This window comes from Pogona vitticeps, chromosome 1 (assembly GCF_051106095.1).
Source record: "Pogona vitticeps strain Pit_001003342236 chromosome 1, PviZW2.1, whole genome shotgun sequence".
NCBI classification, from domain to species: domain Eukaryota; kingdom Metazoa; phylum Chordata; class Lepidosauria; order Squamata; family Agamidae; genus Pogona; species Pogona vitticeps.
This window is the reverse complement of record NC_135783.1, coordinates 109,942,470-109,963,646: the sequence shown is the minus strand read 5'-3', so window position 1 is coordinate 109,963,646 and position 21,177 is coordinate 109,942,470. Positions and strand designations below refer to the sequence as shown.

The 21,177-nt window shown below is 39.5% G+C and overlaps 2 long non-coding RNA genes across 2 annotated transcripts in view; one reads left to right on the top strand and one right to left on the bottom strand.

Moving 5' to 3' along the window:
* The window catches only part of LOC140707485 (uncharacterized), a 31,384-nt gene extending 28,857 nt beyond the window's left edge, over positions 1–2,527 (top strand). Inside the window, exon 2 of the long non-coding RNA XR_013538619.1 lies at positions 888–2,527. This is a non-coding gene — a long non-coding RNA (uncharacterized LOC140707485). The remainder of the gene's footprint in view (positions 1–887) is intronic.
* The window catches only part of LOC140707473 (uncharacterized), a 34,099-nt gene continuing 14,635 nt past the window's right edge, over positions 1,714–21,177 (bottom strand). Inside the window, exons 2-3 of the long non-coding RNA XR_012087565.2 lie at positions 4,434–4,573; positions 1,714–3,869 (exon numbers count right to left, since the gene is read on the bottom strand). This is a non-coding gene — a long non-coding RNA (uncharacterized LOC140707473). The remainder of the gene's footprint in view (positions 3,870–4,433; positions 4,574–21,177) is intronic.

The following is a 21,177-nucleotide window of genomic DNA, read 5'->3' as shown; positions in this document are numbered from 1 at the left end:
AGTTTAGTATCCACTGTATTTTTGTCAGTCAAACAAGTGAGCTAGCAAATTACAGGATACTTCACACAGGCAATTTTCTTTATTCATTTTGCAGTGCTAAGAAGAGCACCTCATGGAGAAAGATTTTAGCAAATAAATTGCCATAAGCAACATTTTAAAACTGTGGGTGATTACTTAATTGAACCTGTCTTAAAAGAACCTGCAGAGGTGGATTCTGAAGATGTGCATTACACAGTGATGTAACCGATGTGCTGCTTTCTGGCTTATAAGACACTGCAGAGACCATTTACACCATTCTATTTATTTCAATAATTGTCTCAGTCTATATGCTGTAATTGGATTTGTTTGTTTGGTCTTACATTCTTCCTTGATTCCTCCCCCCCAAAAAAGGGGGTGAGGTGAGGGAATATGAATAATTTCATGTTTTTAATTTTTTTCATTGGTTCTAACTATCTTACAATTCATAACTGACTTCTCAGGATGAGGCATATATTTTTTGCATCTTTGTATAAGGTACGATTGCTTCTGTTAGAAGCATTTCCACTGACATGGTTATCCTAGGAGAGAATGTCTTGGGATACCATCTGAACAATTGAGAAAAACATTGTTTGTTAGAAATATGTAACGAAGCAGACTGCGTAGTGAAATATTAAACTGAGATGTAAATATTGTTTTAAAAGTAGCCAAAAGAGCCGTGGAATATTGTTTTCAGACTATGAAACTGGAGAAAAGTATGAACATTCGTATGCCTTCCTGCAATTTCATAATGACAGAATAAAACTGTCCAGATAATTGCCGAGCGAAAAATATGGCTAGGCACACACAGTTCTGTAAATTGTGCAGAGACAGCTTTATGATGTCCTAATTATGCTAATGTTTTTATACAGGGTCTTATGAAATCTAACAGTCAAACTGAATGGATATGAAACAGCCTTTTCGAAAGAGTTCTGGCACAATTCAACAACAACTACTAAATGTTCACAATTCTTCACCTTGAAAATACTATGCTAACGACTTTATCCAAGTCACCAGAGCTTCAGCCTGGATGGGGGAGATTTTTTTTTTAATGCTGAAAAATGATCAGAGGTGATAGAAATGAATTTCTAAGCTGCAAATATATCCGCAGCTGTTAAAACATATGAAGGGTCTAGCTGGATCAGACCGAAGGCCTGTTTAGTTCAGCATGCTGTTCCCACTGTGGCCAACTAGACGCCTAGAGGAAACCCACAAGCAGGCTGCAAGAGCAGTACAAGAGCACCGTCCCACTTGGGTGCTCCAACAAATGATATTCACGAACGTTATCACTTTCGGATCCAAAATTCACTTTCTGCTCGTGAGGAACTGAAGGACAAAATCATCTTGAGCATTTGATGGGCTGAAGTAAAAGGTCTGCATTTATTGGATCAATCATATTTTTCCCTGGATTCTACAAAAATGCCACTAAAACAAGTTTGTTTGCGATTTGGAAATTAACTACTGTTTTTAAATATGTTTTGTTACCAAGTCAGCTCATGTATTTTGCTCACAAAAATCAGCTCAGCGTGAGAGATGCTAAATCGCTCCAAGTTCTTAAAGAACTATAAATATAAGCTATGCTAAAGAGCTGGAAGCAGGGAGTACATATTTTTAAAAACCCTATTTATTTCACATGAGTTCTATTATTAGCTTTTTCTAATGCTGTTTTCTGTTACTGTTTTCAGGATTTATTATGCATTTATTTCTTTTTGAGGGCTGGAATACAGTATTGTTAGATGCCTTGAACTCTATTCATAGCGGAGAAGGAGGATGCCAGTCATCTCTACAAATAAAACAAGTAAATACCTTTAAATTGTGGCAGAACCATGTCAAACGTTTTTGTGTCCCTTGTATTTCAGTGGTTTGTGTTTTATGTCTCAAACTGGCTAGATGCAGTTAACATATGCAGAAAATTCAGAAGTTTGATGGGAAGAAGGAAAAGATTTATTGTACAAAATGCTAAGAAAGCACCACTATTTTTAGATCATAGGTATTGTTACTATGTTGTTATAGTATATGATAGCTGTCTAGAATTATGCCTAGTGATTATGATCAAAGGTTTAATTTGTGAATGTAAGTAATTACCTTCTTTGTTGTATATAGTCTTTCTCTCTCTCTGGACATGTAGACACATAAATGTAAATCTCTTTCTCATCCATCTAGCAGAAAAAACTGGATGTTTGCAAAAATATGCGCATTTCCTGTGTCTGAAAGTTGAGATCTAGGACTGCAGCTCTAATATTGGTTACCACAAATTCATATGGATGGAAGAAGGGGACAAACTGAAATCAAGACATCATTATTCTTCCCTTTCCTCTGATGGATGATAGGCACTGCTCAATGCATCCTGATCTAGTGTCTACAACACTAGTTTTCCCCAAAACTATACAAGTGATATTTGCTGGAATATTCATTATAGTTAAGAGACAAGAAGTGCTTCATCTACTTCTGTATATTTCCTGAGATGGTACATGTGAGAGTACTGAATTAAATGTTTATAAGACAATTTGAACTGTTGCAATGGAATGATTTTTATTATCAAGCAACTTGGTGTGCTTCCAGGTGTATGTCTCCTAATAATACCTTTCAAACAATACCTTTTAATTATGCAGCTATTCCGTCCCCCCCCCCCAACCAGATTTGTTTTCCTAAAGGGGGGAAAAAGATGAAAGACATGGTAGGGAGATGTGAGAAGATTACAAATAGAAGACCATGTCAGTTGGATCTCCCACAAAATTATGTGAATGCTATTGTACAAGAAATACTTCCCTGGTAGTACCCAAGGGTAGGTTTTAAATTATTTAACACTGGTAAGCAGTTGAACGATTTCATTGCCCATCCAGTATCACAGCTGAAGGGAAAATGGTACAAATTATGTGAATTTGTACCACTTTGTACTCAACTAAAGCATTCAGATCCCCTGCTTGTGCAAATTCCCCCTGGAGGCACTGAAAGGAAAGCATAAGACACTCTCATATCCATGTTTGCTAAATATTGTTTGGGTGTTAGGCACTTTTTTAAAAAAATACATTCGTTGCTCTATTAATTCTTGAAATGCCAGAAGAATACCATCAGGCAAACTGTAAAGCAGTAGAAAAGAAGCCTGCTCTGTTTGAAAAATGACATGGTTAAAAGTTCCATGCAGGTTATTAAAAATTCTGCTTACTTTACAGTGGTCTGTTAACAGCCCTAATGTCTTTAACATGTGCAGCCTATTGACTTTTAAGCAGCATTTTATGGAAGCAATGGACGTGGTTATTAGGCAGTAAGATTTACGCTTCATTTTCAGTCCTGAATCTGGAAATATAGCAAAAGGGAGAAACACCTCCAAATAACAAACCTTGAGAAGGTGCCTTGTGAGGTGACACTCAAGATGAAACATGTGCCATAGCACAAGAAATGGAAAGATCAGAGGTGAGCTTAAAGACAAAAGCTTGAGCCCAGAGTTGGGCTTCATGAATAGAAGGACTCTGTCCCTTGTTGGTGGAATCCAGGACCAAATAGACCTTCCCTGGTGGAGGAAACAGGTGGGGTGATACATTTTGGCACCTTCTCTCCAGCCTTTAGTCCCAGTACCACCTGACATACTAATATAGAGGGCCACTAAATTTTCCACAGCAGTTTATTGTGTTCAGAGGTGGCTGCAAGGAGAATGGGGAGCTGGGAGCAGATCATACATGTAGAGAATGTATAGGCACTGACACAAGCAAAAAACAAGCACACATCCATTCAGAGGCAGATTTGTCTCACAATACAGCAAAGCTCAGCATCTTCATAAGGCAATACAGGACCTCAATAAGTTGGAGTATCTTTGGTGGTCCCAGTCAGTCCACTCCTTCCACCTATATTTAGGCCTGAATGACAAAGACAAGGCATGGGTGCATGAAGAGTAAGCTGTAAGCAAGTATAATTTGTGACATTGTGCAACATTATTTCGGATCATGTAGCACTAGTTCTGGAGCCCAGTTTTCTCTCTTTCTGAGGCTTGAGCTAATGTGAAATAGTCTTAACTCTGATCTTAATCTGGTAGATTTTTCTTTAAAAAGCATTTGATATGTATACAGTTCTTCTTTAAAAAAAAAGAAAACAGAGGGGAATCATAGCAATAGATAGGGTGGCTGTACAGCAGCAGTTGGAATCCTTTAGCCCTCTGGATAGTTTTGGTCTCTAATTCCTATTGACTAAACAAGCAAGGTCAGTTATCAGGCATGATAGCAGTTGTAGTTCAGAAACATCTGGATGGCCACAGTCTCATCTTCCAGCCTTCCAGGAATTTTTTTTGAGGGATGATGTCTGCAAAAACATGGAGCAGCATGGAGGATTACTACACGACTTCAGTTTAGAAACAGTGGAGGCATGGCGTCTCATGTAATATTAATTCTTATGAACAATAATTAACAGGTATATTCAAGACTTACAAAACCAACACCTGCAACTTCTAGATAAAGTCCAGGTCTGAGATACCAAAGATCAAATTCTTGCTCAGTTGTCAGCCTCCCATGTATCTTCACCCAGGTCACACCTGTCGGTTTTACTTCACTTTTAAGATTGTTGTTGCCTATCTATGATAAACACAAACAATATTTAACTCAGTAGTTTGCTTTTGAGTAATGCAGGCTTGGAGCCGTGCTCCTGCAAACAAAAGGCAGGCTAAATGTGCAATAAACTATTTATAACATTGATTTTTGGATGTTTTATTACCCATCAATGTTCAAATCCCAGAACTATTTAAGTTTCCATCCCAAAGAGATTGCACTTTTCAGGTGAGAAGAGAAAAGCAACGTGAGGGGAGAAAGCAAATGTGAAAAGGGAAGCCACCAACTTCCACAAAAATGGTGTCAGTACAGGATGAGTGTGACAGCGCAGCAGAAGTAATTTGTGAGCTGGAAGGATAAGGAAGGCTCACAATGAAAGGAAAGGCAGCTCAAGAAAACATGATGACTGCTCCAGAAAGAGGGAATTGAAGACATGGAAATGAAGGGGGTGGTAGAAGACATAGGAAGGTGACAAAAGGTACGCCTATGGAGCAGAAGGAGCAAGAACAGCAGGAAACTCTTTCGCACATTAAAGTTGGCATCTGGAGACCACAGCAGGAGAAAGATTGCACTTGTGACACCTGTCTTTCCTGCCAGTAGGGATAATCCAGAGATGTGGCCTAGGTTACCTGCAGCAATAGGCCAGGGAATCTCAAGTCAAAGCCAAGTCAGACCTAATACAGTGGATCAGGCATCCAGGGGCTCACAGGCATCCAGAAGCGCAAAGTCTATAGCACAGTCCAGTACCAGTCTATAGAAGTAAGGTAAGTAGCTCGCAACAACCACAAATGCTCAAAGATGTAGTCATTCAGTCAGTCTACAGAGTCATGGTCCAAGAGTCAGTAACAGGGGCTCCAGGTATACAGGATGTGTAATCAGGAGCCAGAAGAGACACCTTCTGTGGTAACTAGTGATCTCCAACTGGACATTTATACGGTTGAATTATTATACCATTTTCCAGATGTAGATCTACTAGGAAGGTGAGTGCTAAAGGAAGGCCTAAGCTAAAGGCTTGGGATAACTAATTTTGCTGGAAGTAAGAGCTTTCTTCTATAAAGGAGACTTGCTTCCAATGATACTTCTTGTCCTGAGGAGCCCTTCCTGAAGCTATGTACATTGTCTGAGCTCATGACTTCAGTCTGCATTCCTCCTGTGGGGAAGGGCTCAGTTGCCTGGACTGATTCAATGACCAGGCAGCCGTCAGATGAAGTCTTCCTTCCACAGCCACCATAACCATGGAAGCCGCAGCTGTCTCAGGCCCACATGAAAAAGCTAGACTTCTGCCCCATTCAATTACTTTGTGACTTCAATTAGGGGTAATCCAACATATGAAACAGGGATGTATGTAAATCTTCACATTGGAGGACAAGGAACTGCAAAACTAGTCACCTCATCCTGTGAGAGAGCAAGATGTTTTGTGTTCTCTCTCCTTGAGAGAGAACAAATTTTTGAGCAAATTAAGCAAAATTGTGAAAATAATGTAAAAAAAGGCACATCGTGTAAAATGATGGTGGTTGTTGCTATGTTGTGTGGATTTTAAGGAGTAGAAGCACTGGGGATTGTTTGCATATGAGGATTAATACCAAAAGTTAAAGAACACTACTTTTGCTCAAATTTGTGCAAATTGTGGAAAGCAAGCAAACAAACAAAAGCCCAAAACCATTTATAGTCTCATTCTTTTCTGGAAGTAAAGAACTTCACAGGCTTGACAAGCCCTTCCTGAAGTGCCCATCTAGTTGAGATAGACTCCATAAATGAGAAAGAATTTCTCAAAAATTATTTACATCCCTGTTACTAGCACAATGAAGCATGTTTCAGTTAAAAAAATAGAGGCTGAAATCCTCTTACCTAGTTTATGTTGGTGTACACAAACAGCACAACTTTGGGAGGCAAACTGCCTTCAGTTAAGAAATCATGGTAGACCTGCATACTAAGTTTTGTCACTCAACATGCAATTAATAATGTCTGTGGTGATTTTTTAAAAAAAAAACAACTTGTGAAATTTGCCTCCAAAAATGATGCCAGTTGTGTAGCTATGAAAGAGGATTTTAGATGCCATGTTCCTTGTTTCTGTAAAACCTACAAAAGTCTCATCAATGTCTGATAGTGGTTTGGTTTCTTTGCACCAAAGAAGGGAACTTGCTACATGGTGTCTATTTGTGTATGTCAACCAGACCAACTCTAGCCAGAGGCAGAGAGGTTAACAGTTCAAGGAATGACTTTTAACACACATTAAGAATGACTTTTAACACACATTAAGTATTTATATGGATATTAATAAACCAAATTATTTGTTGACTTGTTGACAAAACTGCTTGAATCTACTTCGCTCATCATGAAGCACTATTTCAACATTAAGAGGCTACCAGAGGATTCTTGATTTTTGTTGTTATTAATCTTTGGATCCATTTGACATTCCCCAAAACAGGATGGCTTCTGTCCCATAATGTTTTCAGAAACATCATAAGATGGACGTTTATGGTAAAATAGATTGAGATTGCAGTATACTAGATAGTGTTAGCCTGTACTAATTCTTTCCTTTCTTATGAAGTAATCTTTTTCTTTTTCTTCTTCTCATTACCAACATCTGACCTGATGGAGGATGATTGTCTATCAGCCTCCAGGCTCACATTGTTAACATTGCAGATCTCTTCAGAGGCCTTGGGAATGATACTAATATATTCACAACAGGAGGAAACGGCCAACAGAAACAGATCCTGAATGTGTTCCCAAGCAGGATATTTTTTTAAAAAAAAAGGAAGAAAAGGAGAAAGAAAAAGAAGACGTCCATGCAGACCACACACAAATCTTCTGGCTTACATGTGGAGCCTGTAGCATACATTTACTTTGCCCTAGCTATATAAACAGCAGGCACAGAGCTTTTTACATGGGTACACAAGCCATTTTTGCTTGTAGTGTTTAAACTCAGCGGTATATCCCTTTTAAAAAACCAAGACAATTTTTGAAGCAAAATATATGATCTTGAAGAAAGCAGTGGCATAGTTTACCAATTTACATTCACAGATGTATTTTGCTGGTTTCTCTTCAGTAAGATAACTGACACTGCTTTAAAAATGTAAATATTCACATCTTGCTGCATTTAATTTAAAGATATCAGATCAAATAAATTTAAAGTTATATAAATTTTTAGATAATGAAAATTGTACTCCCCCCCCCCCAGCTCATGTGCCTTTAGTACAAGAAATTCATTTTCAATGAAAACAAAAAAAGGTGCTTGTAATCTTAGGCACTTTTATTAGTGTTCTTTCATAAACCCAGCAGTACTTACATCTAAGTAAGCATATTTAGGATCATGCCACACAGCTGTATAAAAATATGGAGCTTACACTTCAGAAGGACCCAGTAATACCTAGTAAAATGCTTACCATTGAGGAACCTTATTTCATTGTAAAAATGCTCTGAAATGAACCACAAAAAGAAAGGTTGCTGTAGGCTGAAAACGAATGGCTTTTATAAATTCCAAAGACAATGTAAAGACTCTATAGGAGACTTTTCCAAAGCTGGTTAATAGTCTAGCCCAACACCTTTAATAAAATCAAGGTGACAGACCATGAAAATATTTACTTCAGTCCTATAAGCAAATCCGATACCGTTGCTGAAAGATGCCCTCAGGCATCTGCACAAGCCTTCAACAGCAGTGGCGATGGTGCTAGTACATTGGGGGGGGGGGCTTAGCTTGGTGGGCTGAAAACTCCTTCTGGACAACTGGCATACCTTTGATATTTTATACTAGTTAGCAACTGAAAAAAAAAGAAAGAAAAGCTGAACTCAAATATTTACAGAGGTCACATGATACAATGTGCCATTTGAAAAGAAAACATATTTTCTCATTAAAAATTAGAGCATTCTTGACCAACTTTCTACTCAGAATGTGGTTTCATAAATTAACACCGCAGGCACATGAAGGAAACTGAGAAACAAGCATGAAATTATTTTATGTGCACTTCACAGCTCACACTTCAGCAAACATTACTGGCAGGCAGACACAGGAAGGGGAAGAGATGCAAATTTCACACCCAAAACACAAATAGATAGTCAAATACCTGGAGCTTTGCTACCTTCTAATGTGGAGTTTCACCAAAACAAAAACTATCAATACTTTCCCACTCCCTGGACAGGGGTTTTAAAATTCCTTGTACAGGCATTAAGGAGCAATAATCTTAAAACAATTTCAAGAAGTAACACTGCAGGAATGAAATTCTATTTTTAACTAGAAAGAACTTTAAGAAGATTTTTTAAAAGCATTCATTTAAAATAACTCCTTAAATGATGTTTTAACTTGACTTACTCAGGGTAAGTTATTTACTTATGATGGGCTCTTGAATTTATTTAGGGTGCATGTGTGTTTTTATAATTTGTGCTAATCTTTTATTCTACAATTCTGGATGCTGATATTAAAGAATGACCTGTCTGATTAGCATGAGCATTACAAGAAACAGACATTGATGTCAACGTTGGCTTGTGCATGTCATGAGAACGGCTGATGGTCGGATTCCAAAAGATCTCCTGTATTGAGAATTAGTGCAGGGAAAGCACTCCAGAAGAAGAACACAGCTGTGATACAAGGATATCTGCAAGCGGATATCCTGAAAGCCTTAGGAATAGACCTCAACAGATGGGAAAACTTGACATCTGAGTGTTCAGCCTGGAGGCAGGCAGTGCAGCATGGCCTCTCCCAATTTGAAGAGACTCTAATCCAGCAGGCCGAGGCATAGAGGCAATCCCGAAACAAGCAAAACCAGGGATCTGTACAGGGGACAGATTGTATTTGCCCTCAGTGTGGAAGGGATTGCCACTCTCGAATTGGCCTTCTCAGCCACACTAGATGCTGTTCCAAGACCTCTATTCAGAGCACGTTATCATAGTCTCTTGAGACTGAGGGATGCCTACATGAAATATCATATCAAATTACAAGTACTGTACTGGATCCATCTGACCCAAATCAGAGAGACACAAGAGTTTTGAGATGCCCACTATGGCCTGCTGTAATTCTGGAGCCTTCTTTACGCTAAACAAGAAACATATGATCTATTGTAGCATCATCTCAATTTAGTACTGGCTAGCTATTTTTCATCTCCCGCCCCCCCAAAGGAAATATATAGCTCAAGACAAAAGTCTACAACATAATGTTGTTGCACATTCTGTATTGGATAGACTGCTTACCATCCGTGGTCTTCAACTTAAATCAGCTAATGTGAGAGGAACTGTGACCGGTACACAGAGTTTTAGAGCCAGGCCTACCATTATGCAGAGTGACTGAGCCTCCTCAAGGAGTAGTTTGTGGGCATTTGTTTATGCACAGCTCTTTTAAGGTCCCACCACAGCATTTCAGTTGGGTTATGGTCTGGACTTTGACTGGGCCATTGCAACACCTTGATTCTTTTCTTTTTCAGGCATTCCGTTGCAGATTTTCTTGTGTTCATGGGATCATTGTCCTGTTGCATGAACCAATTTTGGAGAAGCTTTAGCTGTTAGCCTCATATTTGACTCTAGAATACTTTGGTTTACAGAGGAATTCATAGTTGGCTCAATGACTGCAAAGTGTCCAGGTCCTGTGGCTGCAAAACAAGCCCAGATCATCACCCTTCCGCCACCAAGTTTGGCAGTTGATATGAGGTGTTTGTGCTGATATGCTGTGTTTGGTTTTTGCTAAACGTGGCACTGGGCCTTATGGCCAAACATCTCCACTTTGATCTTGTCTGTCCAATAGATTAGCAACTGTCATGAATGTTTTTCACTTATGAATAATTTTCCTCACTGTAGAATGAGGGACTTTAAATTGTTTGGAAATGGCCTTATAGCCCTTCCCAGTTTGATGGGCAGCAACAATTACTTCTCTACAAGCATTGCTGATATATTCCTCTTTCTCATTGTCCTAACACACACTTGAATGCTCCAGACCAGTAAACCACTAAAACTTCACCTTTTATAGAGGTGGCCACACTCGCTGATGATCAATTACTCAAGGGCATTTGGTTAGCAGCACCTGGCTGCTACTTAGCCCCTTAATTCCTATGGAAGCAGTAAGATTGTACATAGTTTTTCACACATAGCTTCTCCATTTTGGTTTTATTTTTGTAAAATAAATAATGACACAGTATAATATGCCATGTGTTGTTCTTCCTCTGACATTGTACTTACCTTATTTTTGGACCTGCCAAGGACCATATGATTTTTATTATATCCTGATATGCAAAACCATGGAATTCAAAGAGGGTGTTCTTTCTTTTTCACATGACTGTAGAGAGATAGATAGATAGATAGATAGATAGATAGATAGACAGACAGACAGACAGACAGACAGACAGACAGACAGATAGATAGATAGATAGATAGATAGATAGATAGATAGATAGATAGATAGATAGATAGATAGATAGATAGATAGATAGATAGATAGATAGATAGATAGATAGATAGATAGATAGGCAGTTCTAGCCAAGTCATGTTAGTTAAGCCATTATATAAGGATGACTCACATCACTTGCATTGACTATGACCATTACTCCATTAATTATGGAAAATTTGGGGGAAAAACCTCGATGCTGCCATTTGTCCTGCTATGGGCGTGATTTTAAAAAGAAATCAGAAACAGTCCATATTTTTGTTATGATAATTCAAAAATAAGAATTTATTCAAGATCTTTTTTTTAAAAAAAAAATCTCTTGTTTATTTTTCTAGCTGCTGCAGGCTTTCCTTCCCATTATAGTTTTTTGTTTCCTTGTGGTTTATTTAATTAAGCAGCAGCAACTTAAGCCTAACAATGTAAGACCAGTTTTGCACTCAGGCCTCTTGCCTTATATCCAGTTGCTAAACCCATCTACAGCAGACCCACTGAAGCAAGGGGATTCCCATTAGTGCTGAACTGCCATTCAGTAAGTGAGTCAGTGAGCAAGGCCTAGCAACAGGATTTAGGCCTTTCTTCCTTGCATTAATTAAATTAATAACATTTTGCTTGTTTGTGATAGTGGCCTCTCTTTGTAAATGCTGGATGTGAGCTTTGAAAATCCTCTGGTATGCATGGCTGCATTTTGGATTTACTGTGTAGAAAGAAGGTGGAGGAATAAAGAACACAATACAATGGTATTATATATTTATAGCAATGCACCCAATAGAACATGTCCATTCTAAATTTTTAACATTTCAATTTAGTTTTTAAACAGAAAAAAAAACAAAGAACAAAAATACTGTGCAACCACATCTTCCAGTACACCATTGTATAGTCCTCAGTAAAATGATACAATAAACAATATACAGCAATAAATCCGAGGATACATTCAGACCACATGTACTCTTCCAGTAAAATGTTCTGTTCATACAAAGTTCATAACAATTTTAACATCCAGCTAAACTCAGTTCCACCAAGCAGCTGAAACATACAGAACACTTGAGTCTCTCATTATTCGTGGCCAGATTTTAGCAACTCATTCTGTGGCCACTTCTGTATGCAAACAGTCTCTTCGGAGTGCATGGTGCCACCAATTCCAAAGGGGCCTCTGCAGGCAGCCATTATTACAAGTCAAGCCAACCCTGCTAAATATCCAGCCATTATCCCCTTCCTATGCAGGCTTCCCACCCACCCCCCATGCCATATCTCAGGACTTTCTGAAGGATCCCCTGGCATGAGAAAAGACATTTCAGGATTTGGCCTTGTGGTAGGAGCCAACCACCCTACTGTAGGCTTTTGGTCGTGTACTGTGATGTAACCTTCTTTATTTATAAAAGAGTTTGCTAAATTTTTTTTAAAATGTGGGGAGGTATGGTAAGTTTGTACATTTGGATAATATTGGCCACTTTCAGCAGTATTATTAACATTTTAAATCAATAGCTGTTATGTAAAAAATTTAAGTAACCCTCGTATTTCCTCTAGTATCATATGGTGAATTTCAACTCTCATAGCTGTCACTAAAGAGACAATTTTCACTGGGGCTGATACCATCTACTGTTTATATGACATAGCTCCATGCTTCACTTACATCGTTTTGCTGCTTGAGGCAAAGACACCATCTCTAATCTTGTGTAGGTGGGTGGGCGGGTGGTTATTTATTTATTTATTTATTTATTTATTTATTTATTTATTTACTTACTTACTTACTTACTTACTTACTTACTTACTTACTTACTTACTGCCCCATTAGTGCCACACACTATTCGGGGTGGTTTACAGCATGATAAAATATAACATGCAACAATAGGGTTATAAATAAAACCAAGAGACTATAAAACATAACACAGTGGTGCCTTGCAAGACGATTGCCTCGCAGGATGATTAATCCGCAAGACAATGGGTTTTTGTGATCGCTTCGCAAGAAGGTTTTTTCCTATGGACGATTTTCGCAAGACATGCTTGGGTCTATGCTTCGCAAGACTTTTTTTTTTTTAGACCGATGCTTCGCAAGACGTTTTTTCCCCATTGGAACACATTAAATAGATTTCAATGCATTCCAATGGGGAACCGCGTTTCGCAAGATGGTTTTTTTTTAAACTGATGCTTCGCTAGATGGTTCCCCCCCCCCATTGGAACGCGTTAAATAGATTTCAGTGCATTTCAATGGGGAACCGCATTTTGCAAGATGATGATTTCTGTGGACGATTTTCGCAAGACAACGATTCCCCCCCCCCCCCGATTGGAACGCATTAAATAGATTTCAATGCATTCCAATGGGGAACCACATTTCTCAAGACGATGTTTTTGCAAGACAGCGATTTTCGCGGAACTAATTAACATTGTCATGCGAGGCACCACTGTATAAGAGACTTAATATCAGATAAGGCATAAGGCATAAAATCTGGTAGAAGATTTATGGGAGTGGCCAGCCAGAGAAGCATTGCCTGGTATGGGTTGGTGCAGCAGATAACATCAACAAGGCTGACAGTTGAATGGTTTTTCAGTACTAACAATGGAACAGCATCTTCTACCATACTTGAGGGCTGCAGGCTAGCTTGAGGATGCAGAGCTGGTTGCCCAGCACTCAGTTTTTTCCTTCCATAGCTTGCTAGCACTTCCTAGCATTTGCCGTCTGAGTTAACTGCTCATTTTGCCTCATGGCAGGATGGGCTGCAGATGATTCACATAGCAGAGAAATCAAAATCCCAGCAAGAACATGACAACAAATAAGGAAGATGAAACAATTGCTCACAGGCTGGAAATGTTTGCTAGATTTTTCCAATCCCCAGGAAAGGATATGCCAAGGAGTGCAGTAACTATAGGACTATTGCTCTCATTTTCCATGAAAGCAAAACGATGCTTAAGGTGTTGCAACAAATACTTTTACTGTACATGAAGCAAGAAATGCTGGATGTTCAAACTGGATCCTGAAAAGGAAGAGGCACTCAAGATCATATTGCAAATATCCACTGGTTACTGGATCACACCAAAGAATTTCAGAAGAAGATCATTCTGTGCTTCGTAGATTAAAACCTTTTACTGTTTAGATCATTAGAATCTATGGATTTTTCTGGAAGAAATGGGTATGCCTCAGCACTTTATAGATTTCTGATCACCATGTATGGGTGTGAAAGCTCAAAGATGAAGATGGTTGACAGGGGAAAAAATTGATTCATTTGACACATGGTACTGGATGAGAGCTTTGCAGATACCCTGGACAGTCAGAAAGACAAACAAATGGACAAATCAAGCCTGAATTACCCTTGGAGACAAAAATGATGAAATAGAGGCATACTTTTGGCACATCACGAGAAGACAAGAATCGCTAGAGAAAACAACAAAGTTGAAGGCAGCAGGAGAGGAGGAAGATGAAATAGGAGAGGGATTGACTCCATAAAGGAAACCACAGTCTTGAGTTTAGAAGAGGTGAGCTGGGCTGTTGAGGACAGAACATTTTGGAGATCTTTCATTCATAGGGTTGTTGTTGTAAGTCAAAGGTGACTGCAACAGTAGAGAGATGTGAGAGTTCTAAGACATCAAGAAAGGATTATACTTGGCATGAATTGATATAAGCCATTGCTGCAGTCCTCTCACAAATGGTACTGCATTTTTTAAAAGTTCTTGAACTTGGTCTCTGTGTTTGTGTGTGTATGTGTCTGGGGGGGGGTGAGGCACATAGTAATAATAATGGGGAAAAGGTCTTAGAATGTCAGTTTCTGAGTAATAAGATACACATGACCATTAAGAATAATAGCAACTATTGGATCATTTGGTAAACAACATGCAGTAAATTTTAATATTGTTTTCCTCTTTAAAATAAAAATAAAATGCGTTCCATAATCTCTCATTATAGATGTTCATAAACAGAGAAAGGCATGTCACCCCTAAATAGCAATGCTAACACAAAGTGAAATAGACAAGTTTAATATCCAAAATGTTTTTATTAAAGGCAGAAATACTGGTCTTGTTGAACTTTTCAAGCTCTCAGAGATGTGTGTGGTTGTGTGGTTATAAACCAGAGGCCGTCAAGATGTTTAGCGTAGGATGGTAATCTTCTTTATCCCAGGTTTACAGAGTTCTGTGGCTTTGTCCATTAATGTCAGGCTAGCCCTTGACACAGTAATGTAAAAATTCCAGGCCAAGTTCAAGATGCAATGATATTGCAAATTATACTGAGGAAAGAAAGCATCTGGAATGTTTGTATTCAGTGCTAACCAGGAAGAGACTGTAGACTGCCATATTTAAATCCTACATATTCGTTTTAACTGGGGCAATAAGGAGCTCAGTGAGTAACCTAGAATCCCTAATCAGGCATTTAAAGATAAAGAACAAAATCCAAACTGTATAAAAGTGGGGAGGGGAGGGGGAATTTATGAGTGTAATTACAAGCTTCAGTGTCATTGCTGCTTGGATAAAGGAGGGGTACTTTATAACTATTTGCATTTCAATGCTGCTCCATTTCTGTTTGTGTATTTTCCAACTTTGGGCCAATTAAGGACTGGAGGGGACAGGGCAGCCTTCTACACTTATATGTTTTTGAAACATGATCTGGCCTTAATGGGAATTTTTAAGTATCAAATAATGTCTGGACCTAGCCCTCATTCTTTCTGCACCCCCTCGGTTACAGCACAATGTCTGGTTCGATGGACATCTTCCCATACCCACTTTCTCTGTGGGAGTGATACAAATAGGAATAAACAAGGAGAGGTATTCTGACACAGTTCAAAACATGCCAGGTCATTTTTTAAATCCTGAAATTTTCCTTGGGGTGGCAAGAAGAAAGGAAAAACAGGAAGCATGTTTATAGAGCAGTGTTACAAAAGAGGGAGATGGAAGAAGAGAAGTTAAAAGAGCAGGTCCCCCCCCCATGTCTTCTTTGCTTAATATGGGAAAGCAAACAGGAGAGAGAGCTGGGAGGGGGTGTCATTTCCAGCCATTGACTACAGGGGAATTGAAATCCACTATGACACCTGGAGGTAATTCTTGCTCCACTCAAGGGGCATGTCAGGGAAGGCTTGTGGGTCTAGAACTTCTCTCAGAATATATCCCTTTGATGTTCTCCAGTAACCGTCAGCTCCACACTATTTGACAGGGTCATGTTAGACATAAAAAGTAACATGTACTCCCCACAGTTAATATATATTCCCTCCTGCAATGGGATTTTCCCAGAGATGAGTGCCTCAGCCATTGGATTTGCTAATTTCACAAAATAAAACTCGCTAAATGCAAGAAGCATAAAGAAAAATAACATACTTTGACAAGCAGATCATTTTCACCCCTTAAGGGAGCACCTCTTCTAAAAACAAGCCACTTTTATCATCTTGTTTGAGTCAGTCATAGCAGGGAGGGTTGTAATACCCCCAGAGGGGGAGAACTGAAAATTTCTGTGGCCCCTGGGATGTCCTTCTAGGGATTATAGTATGGTGACCACAATGTACCAACATGAATTTGACCCAACTCTGGGAGGCAGTGGAAGACAGGAGGGCCTGGCGTGCTCTGGTCCATGGGGTCACGAAGAGTCAGACACGACTAAACAACTAAACAACAACAACCAACTACAATGTGTTATTTAGACAGGAAGTCACAAAGCTCATGTTTCTACATGTAATGCAGCACAGATAGTTAGCCACCAAATAACAGAAGCACTTAGTTATTATTAAAAATGGTGGTTGCTACACTTAATAATGCTATGAAAATATTTATGAATTCTATTCAAAACTAAGGTCAGAATTCAGGTATTTTTTTCCTGTCTGTGGAGCTGTCTGGTCTGTACATGGTTCTTTTGTGCCATTTTTAGACTCCCATGAAAGGTGCAAAAAAGAAAACAGATACAAAAGGGGAGGTGGTGGAGACAGGTGACCGAGTGTTTCATTTTCTGAGGTAAAATGTTGGAAGAAAGAAAGTTGATCATAGCCCCTTCAATGGAGTCACCAGGGGGTGGCAGCCTAAGGCATGGTTTTGCTGGGAATTCTTGTATTTTCTATGAAAGCAGGAAACAGATGTCCCGTTTTCTGGCATGTTGGTGTGAGGGCCCTTGCCCAGTGCAAATTACAATCAATTTACAGGGAACTATGTTTTTATTTTTTATTTTTTTAAAAAAGATGAGGCCTTTTATAAAACAAACAAGAACATATGTGACGATGGAAAGGAGAACTGCTTATTTTTCTCAGCAAATGTAATATTTAATCTTTCACTGCAGATTTGTTGAATTAATGACTAAAACCACTAATTAATTAAACCATTATTGTACACTTAGCTGAGTCCATAGCTATGTTTCATCTTGTACTGAAGAAAATGAAGGTGGATCCTCCATTTTTAATCTGAATCATTGGGAGAAGAAAGTGGTTTGAATTATGGAAAGGACAGCAGGTTAAATTTATCAAGATGGTGGTACAGTATTATGATATAAGTGCTAATAATCACATTATGTTCATATAATAAATACCCATAAAGATATATAAAATATTCACAAAATATTTATTTTCATTATAAAAGAAGCTGCATTGGGTAATGCGCCTTAACATTGTACAGTTCTGATGGTCTCTAACATCCCAGCTCACTCTCTAGGCCACAGGTGAACAACTGGGGCCGTACATATGTTTCTTGCCTGTGCCCGGCACCACAGCCAATGATTCTGGCTAGGTGTTGCAGTCTAAACACATCTGGAAGACCACGGTTGCCACCCAACCTGTACAATCTAGGTTTCCCAAATCAATGCCCTTGAAATATGTTATACTACATTATATTCCCATTATCCCCAGATTGTGAAATTATTACAGGTCGAAGCTATATGGAGTGGAAATCCATTAGTCTCATGAAGAGATTCACCCACATATAACTCTTCTAACCAAAAGCAAACAGCAGGGCCAAATGTGAAAAAGTTGTGTACTGTACAGACTGTGTCAAGAGATCATACCACACTCTCTTCAGAAACATGTGAACTGCCTGATCAGCATTCTGAGAGGGAAGATCAAAAGTGAAATCTTACATCTGGAGTAACATGTACAAGAAATTCTTCCAGATAAGGTAAGTCATCAATAAGACACAATTTACTTGTCTAAAGAAAGAAGGGGAAATAGTCTGGGAACTATTTTAACTTGCTATGAGCCTTCCAATAGAAATTTGGCCCCAAATATTGTTCAGCTGTCCAGCCACACATAGTTACATCCAGGCAGAGACACAAGTTATCTCACAGGGCCTATTGTTCCACTCCAACAAATCCACACACATAATATAAGCCCTGGTCAGCTTTTGTCTTCACAGACAGGCTAGCTGGGGGAGCCCCCAGCCCCTCCCTTCTCCACTGGGCTTCTGCATGTGTCTGTGAAGGAGAAGTCTCTGCTCATACGTAGGTTCACATTTCCCGAGGAATTAGATGTCCCTCCCCCACAATGCTATTTCAGGCTTCTTAGCACTTTTGAGAAAAGTTCGAAAAGTGCCGTGGCATCCTCATGACCACTGACTCACTCTATTTCCCTAGCTTTGGCACTGTTACAGACTTGTATTGCTTTAACACAGTGTTTCCCAACCTGAGGGCTATGATGCCTAAGGGGTCACAAAGTGTTTCCTGGGGCAGGGCGGGGTGTCACTGGTCACCTTATTTGCGTGGTAACCTTTCTTAAATAATTTCTTCCTTGACCTTTCATGGCAAGCTATTCAAGTTTATTGTGTATGAGATGCAGGCCCTTTGGGGGAGAAAGAAGTCTCTATTTTCTGAGAAGGGATGACTTTATGCCATGCTTGTCCAACCTGCGGCCCGAGGGCCACATGCGGCCCAGGTCAGCTCGTAATGCGGTCCAGTGCAATTTTTTATTTTAAAAGAAATTCCAAAGTTTCAAGTAACACTGCCGGAGCTTGCAGCAGGAATGTGGCCGGGGCATGTCACAACAGTAGAGAGGGAGAGAGGGAAGGAAAGAAGGAGTGGGAGGGGAGGGGATGGGGGGCTGCGTGACTGCATTGTGCAATCCCCGTCAATAGGTGGACCCCCTCCTGGCCCCATAAAGCTGCCGGAGTCAAAGCTGGCAGCCTCTGCTGTCTGAGATCGCAGTTGCTGGTAAGCGCGCTTGGAGCAGGGCTGTGGAGGACAGCTAGGGCTGCCCCCCCCATGCGGCCCAAACCAAATGTATGTGCGGCCCAAACCAAATTTTCATCATCTAATGTGGCCCAGGGAAGGTGAAAGGTTGGACACCCCTGCTTTATGCCGTTAAAAATGCCCGGGCTCTACAGTGGTGCCTCGCTCACCGATCTCTCAGTTGAGCGATGAAACCGCATACCAAAGCTGTTTTTGCAGTTGCAAAAGCGATCGCTTTGCGATGTTTCCTATGGGAAAAAATCGTTTTGCGATGATCGCGCAGAAGCGATCACCACAAAGCGCCCATTTTTTAACAGCTGATCGGCGGTTCCAAAATGGCAGCTGCAAAAACAAAATGGCCGCCGCTGTTTTGCCTTGCTCTAGAGGTATCCAAAATGGCCACCGCTATGGAGGAATTTCGCATAAGGTGAGTTTTTAAGCCCACAGGAACGTATTAAACGCGTTTTAAAAAGTTCCTAGGGGCTTTTTTAAATCACTTAGCGATTAAATCACTTAGTGATGTTTTTCCTGGAACGGATTAACGTCGCTAAGTGAGGCACCACTGTATTTAGAAATGACATAATTCCTACATGAAGAGCCCTTCTGGGTCAGAAAAATGTCACAATCAAAAATGACTGTATTTTGCAGCATATGTGTATGAAAGGAAGCTGCATTCAGTTACAACTTTCCAACATGTGCCCACCATGTGCACACAACAAAGTGAAATAAATATGCATCACACAAGATAATCTAGATGCAAGTTGTAAACTATTTACGTGTTGAAGCAGTTTCAGTATAGTAATTTTGCCTCATTGCAAACAGCCATTACATTTGTTACTCTTCCACTTTCAGTACATTATATTCCCCACAGATCTGAAACCTTCGAGATTCCATAGAAAGATTATTTATCTGCGGTTCTGACAAATGAAAGACAGCCTGACATCACACAGATTTCTATTCAAACGTTTGGCTCACTCCCACGATTTTGTCTCTTGGCCGTTGTGCCCTGTGGTGTCATTCCACTAGCCCAGACCTTCTATGACTTGCAGAACTCATGTCATACTTGGATTCTACTGTGGAAGCCATTGCTCATGCTGTTGCACAAATTGTTGTATAAGGCTTCCACAACTTATTACTGCTTCATTAGACTAAGACTGCTTCTTGAAATTGATCCACTAGTTATTGCACACTCAACTGGCCAAACAATGCCATCTCTTTCTCTTTCTCTGTTAGCTCAACCTGGGATATAACTTGCTGATTTATTGTTGCTGCCCACTATTACCTTACAAAGCTTGATTCTCAGAGATAAAGTCATTACCATTTAATCTTGGCTAGACTTGGCAATATGATTAATAGAGGAATGCAATACATTCAAAAGTAAGCCCCCTTAAAGAGTATGGAGACATACTCTTGAATAAGTGAATCATAAGACTTTTTGCTCACCCAAAGTGATATACAGCATACAATTGCAACAATCAGTATAAAAATTCTTACATAAAACCATAATATTTTTTTTACAAAAAACAAATCTTTTCTTAAAAGTTAGATTAAAACATTGTCACCAATAGGCAACAGTAAGGCAATTGAATGATTTGTATCTTAGACAGTGAATTTTAAAAAGCTTGGTTTTACTTGGATGAAATGCTTTGCATTATGCAAACAACATAACTTTTAGAGGAACATTGCAATACATTTAAAAAAATCTCCATAGACAGTATCTGTTGCAAGCTGAGCTGCAGTATGACAACACACTGCGAAAAGGGAACATTGTGTATTTATAAAAATCAAGGGTAAAAATCTATTGCTTAGCTCTGCCAGCATAATTCCAAATTATGTAGGCAGCTGTGAAATTTGTACCAAGGCAGAAGTCATATCTAGTGAGTTGTTCTGCAACTGCAGTCACACAACTAGTTGTGCAGTCAGACATGCAGACTACCTGGGTATAATTCCCTGCACATCCTCCAAAGGTACATCTTTATGCTAGGCCAATAGGATTTCAACCACTAGATTATAAATGGTTTGGGACTTCGGTTCATGACATCCTCCTTCCAAGAATGGTTGCCCAGTCCACCTGTGCTTTTCAGACTGGGTGGCTGAAGATGCTTACCCCAAAGGAGGCTTAGAAGGAGGAAATAATAAATGGTGCC